The sequence below is a fragment of the Loa loa genome (genome assembly GCF_000183805.2).
Source record: "Loa loa unplaced genomic scaffold supercont3.528, whole genome shotgun sequence".
Classification (NCBI taxonomy): Eukaryota; Metazoa; Nematoda; class Chromadorea; order Rhabditida; family Onchocercidae; genus Loa; species Loa loa.
The window spans coordinates 8,689-13,758 of NW_018108708.1; the positions used below are offsets into that span (position 1 = coordinate 8,689).

The 5,070-nt window shown below is 27.9% G+C and overlaps 3 non-coding genes across 3 annotated transcripts; 1 reads left to right on the forward strand and 2 right to left on the reverse strand.

Annotated features, from left to right (window-relative positions):
- The first annotated feature begins 1,730 nt into the window (after positions 1-1,730).
- LOAG_20109 lies at positions 1,731-1,804 on the forward strand. Its single transcript has one exon. It is a non-coding gene; the product is annotated as a tRNA-Ile (tRNA).
- Positions 1,805-2,156: 352 nt separating this feature from the next.
- LOAG_20110 lies at positions 2,157-2,230 on the reverse strand. The gene has a single exon. It is a non-coding gene; the product is annotated as a tRNA-Ile (tRNA).
- Positions 2,231-2,789: 559 nt separating this feature from the next.
- On the reverse strand, positions 2,790-2,863 carry LOAG_20111. The gene has a single exon. It is a non-coding gene; the product is annotated as a tRNA-Ile (tRNA).
- Positions 2,864-5,070: the final 2,207 nt, after the last annotated feature.

Here is a 5,070-nt window from a genome sequence, read left to right on the forward strand (position 1 = left end):
TTGACAGTTGAGGAAAACATTTATCATTTTTATTTATGTGAAAAGCAAAAAAAAAGAAAAAAAAATGTAAAATGAATGTTTTGAAGAAAAAAGCGAAAAGTTTTGGTGGAACATAAAAAAAAAGAAATGAATGATTGCGTAATGGAAAAGTCAATTTTTTTTCCTCATATAAAATTTAATTTAATTTTTTTATTTTTTCGATAGTGTAATATGTAAAAGAGCAATAGATTAAATGAAATAGGATGATGAAGTATTAGTAATATCAATATTAAATAGAGAAATATCAGTGATAAAAACAGAAAAGTAACAATGATATTAACAGAGAAATATCAGTAATACTAATAGAGAAATATCAGTGATATCAGCAGAGAAGTACCAGTAATGTTAACAGTGAAGTATCAGTGATGTTAACAAAGAAATATAAAGAAGTATCAGTGATGTTAACAAGAAGTATCAGTAATTTTAACAGAGAAATATCAATGGTATCAACAAAGAAGTATCAGTGATGTTAACAGAAAAATACTTCTCTGTTAACAGAGAAGTTTCAGTAATGTTAACAGAGAAATACAAAATAAATTTAAACTTTTGGTTTAATAAAAAAATAAACTATTGTTTGACTAAAGTAGATAATTTATACGCATAACTAAATTAATTAATTGCAATAGTTGCAATAAACAAACAAAAAAGATTAAAATAAATCAAAAATCTATTTGGGATAAATTGTATTGTAGTGAAAAGTTATAAAAGTCGAATTATCAATATTTGATAATGAATGATTAATAAAATAAATTTAAGAGAAAAGGGTTACATCTAAAAAGTTTTATTATTTTGATTAATTGTATTACTAATCTAAAATACAGATTAATTCAACTTTTAACAAATTTAAAAATTTTAGCGTATGAATTAAATTTAATTTTAAACATAATTTATTTGAAATGATTAATAAGATAATGAGTGAAATCGACTCAGGACTTAGAATATTTGCCATTTAGTGCTATGAAATTAATTTAATATTGCAAGAGAAAAATTTTAATAGTAAACAAAATAAACATTTATGGATGAAAAGAGCAAAGATTACAAAGTAACGCAAATTCTTAACCAAATTAATTAGGATAGAAAATTATAAGCATTTCCATGAAATATTTAATCCATGTGTAATAGTAGGACATATTTTGAAGGTATTCATTTACATGATTTATTTTATCAGTTTATCAGTAATGCAATCCGATTATCGTGCAACATTTGGAATTTAGTGAATCTATTATAATTTCGCCAGGCATATTTTCCTATTTTAATAAATTTCTTATCTTTCTCAGATAACTATGATTTCATTAAACTATAATCAGTAATTAGGAAATGTTTAATGATATATGATAAACGTAAAACTATAATTTGCATAATGTAATGCATTTGACATATACAACAATGATAAAATTTGCCATTAACATTATTAGTAATGGAAATTACAATGTTATGTTAAAGTTAATGGAAGAAGTAAGATTTTATATACCTTTTAGGAAAGATAAAACCATATGCATCATTCGGAAAATGTATAGATTTCTAATTTACTCCTTAATCATTGTAGTATCCGTTGAAAAGATCAAAGATCTCTCCTTACAAAGAGGAAAAAAAGAGGGACATTATATAATTTGTTTAATTTACTGTAAATATTTACAATTTAATTTCAATCCATTGAAATTTCCAATTAATTTATGGCGTACACACCATGAGCCGCCGTAGCTCAGTCGGTTAGAGCGTGGGTCTAATAAGCCCAAGGTCGCAGGTTCGACCCCTGCCGGCGGCACGCAGTTTTTGACCTTTCTACAAAATTTCTTCACTTGATAATTTAAAAAAGCTTAAATTTAAGAATGAACAAAAAAAAACGGTGGATTTGCTTCACTTTTCATTGATAGTGTGATGAGATGAGCATTGATGGAAGTGAGCTTTTTTAAAATTTTTCGTTTTTTTCCTTCATTAGTAGTCATTCATCCTATGTCACCTAGTTTCATCCCTTGTCACATCTTTTATATAGCATTCTCATTGCTAATTGGTTAATCAATTCAAATCATCATAGGATAGAGTAAAGTGATCAACGTGATCAACCAATCTTCTGATCTAAAACTTTCAAAGATTTCCGCAACAAAAACGACACATCTTGCCGCCGGCAGGGGTCGAACCTGCGACCTTGGGCTTATTAGACCCACGCTCTAACCGACTGAGCTACGGCGGCTACATGCGCTTGCTTGACAACGCCCAATTTGTAACTTGTTTCTTAACATTTCATTAAAATGAAATGTAAGAAAAAGTTTTCTGCCGCTGATACAAAAATAGGAATTTTTACTCAGTCCGATCGATTCCATTGATTTGATCGAACTTGATCGAAACAAATTGAAGCTTGTGTAGTGGCAAACTACTTGTATAGCAGTTCTGTGTCTATTAGGATTGAGACGATGTTGATTATAACACTGATAATAAGCAATAATAATGATGATAATGATGATAACAAATACGAGCTAACTGCACTTTAAAGAAATGAATTTTTTAGCCTAATGAATACAGTGTAGTTTATGAATGTTCGATTATTGAATGAGAAGAATTGTAAATTTTTGTATTAATCAAGAATGATGTATAAATTGGAACTCTTATGTTAACCATATTTGAAATGATATTCATCCTATTGCTCGAATGAAATAGATGCAAAATTTTTCAATAAATTATTTAATTTCTATGATATAAGATTTCATTGCAGTATCTCAATATTTATGATGATCAAGCAAAAGGACGTGGCGTGCCGCCGGCAGGGGTCGAACCTGCGACCTTGGGCTTATTAGACCCACGCTCTAACCGACTGAGCTACGGCGGCTTCGGGGTACGTGCAAGAGGCCATATTTAATTATCACGGAAATATTGATTAATGAATATAGTTTGTTAAATTAGCTTGTGCAAAACTTTCAATATAAATCATTTAATCTTCAATAGGTTTCACATAAAATGACGTAATGACGCATAATTAGTGATTTGTGTATTACAAAGTTTGCAAGGTTGATTTCACAAAAATACATTTGGAAAATTTAATTTCAAGTAAATTTAATCAATAATTCGATTATCTGTGTATTGTTGAAAATATCATGAGTTATTTTCATTTTAACACATTATGTTTAAACTATTTTATCATAAATTAAAAATTTTCAATGAGAAATGAACAATACAAGAGAGGTAATTTCTTGAAATTTGAAAATTTTTTTTTTCATTTCTACTTTCATTTCCTTTACTATTTTCTTTTCTTTTCATTTCGTTTTTTTCTTTTTTATTTTGTTCAAAAAAAAAAATGAATGAACAAAATGAATTTATATTGAAAACACGTGCATATACAGAGTACAAGATAATTCAAATGACAATAAATATGGAATAGAAGAAAAACAATTGGGTAATTAATATAGTGACCAATTGAGAGTTCCCAACTGGTGACCCGATGACCTTCGTGAAGGTGGCAGTACAGTGAATAGAAAACAAGCGAGGGAGTGGGGGCTAATGTACGATAAGCTTGATAAATTGTTGATAAATTAACATGTTTTTTTTCTTTTTTTTTTTGACAAATGTTTAATAAACTAATACACCGAAAGTCTTGATTAAAGTTTATTTGTCATTTAATAAAATTTATTGTTTTTGAATCTTTTTGACCCGTGCTACAAACAAAAAAAGCTAAGTTATCGTTGGTTAAGAAGAAGTTAGGAATCACTTAATTAGAATAATTAGCAAATTAGTGAAATAATAATGAACCAAATTGGATTTGATTTTTAAATGTCTGTAATAATAAGAATATTCATTATGCATATGATAGATGTAAGATTTAATAAGCATATTGATAATAGGATAAAAGAAATATAAATAAATTAGCAAAATAAGAAAATCTCAAATATTTCTTTTACTTTCAACAAATTTCATTGACTGAAATTATTTGCAACGTTTTACTTTATTTTCGCTCTCAAAAAATATTTAAGTATGAAATTGTTGAATATTCTTCAACATTGGTGTCATAAAAAACGAAACTTCAAATAAATGAATAAATAAAATAAATTCCTTATTCAAATTGTAAATAAATGTTAACAATAGTATGAATCATTTAACCAATTTACATTCTTTAAAATTATTTCCCATACGTTTTTTTTGTTATCTTTATCTAACGGAAATTTACATCTTTATTTTAATGACAAAGGATGTCCAATTTACATGCTAACCTTCTCATCTGTTCTTGTTACAATGCTTAGTATGTAATTGGATCTTTACAGTTTCCCTTGTATCTAAATGACACCCATTTTTAACGTTTTATGTAAACCACTCCCATTTCTTAACCCATATAAGCTCTGTCCCAAATCATGGTGGCTGAGGGCTTATTCTTCCCTTCTGCTTATTCTTATTATGCTTCGATTCTACGGACATTGACGAATGTTCATCAAAGTCTTCTTTCGATAAAGGTTACGTTCCCTTACCGTTGTGTATTTACAAGACAAACCGGCTTCCTCACGAACTCCTTCGCACTAACTTAGGGCCTCATCTGAATAGACAAGTTTGGGGTTTAATTACCCAAGTTTTGAGCTTGCAAATAAATTATCTGGCAGTCATTACATTCCACGACAATTGGTTCAAATATTTTGAAAACTTTATCCAGATGTTAATTTATACGAATTGGTATCATCAACTGATACTGTAAACTGCTTGAGTACAAACAATGATATGTGAAGCAAAAACAGTGAGTAGAAGAAATCTTGTCATTTAAGATATTTTTCAAAAGGAATAATCAATAACTGAATACTAGAATAACATTGATAAGAAGTGATATGATAAGAAAGAAACAATAAAGAACAACTATCATCAGTGAAGCTTTTCTTTTCTAAATATGAGGAAAAGTTATATTATAACTGATAAGCCAGAATGATTTTCTAATATGATGACCTTGAAAATTATCAACAAAATTCAAACACTTATAATATTTAAACAGATAATTTGTTACATTTAATTATTTTTACAATCATTCAAATATTACTAAAAAACATCAAATAAAAAACCCAC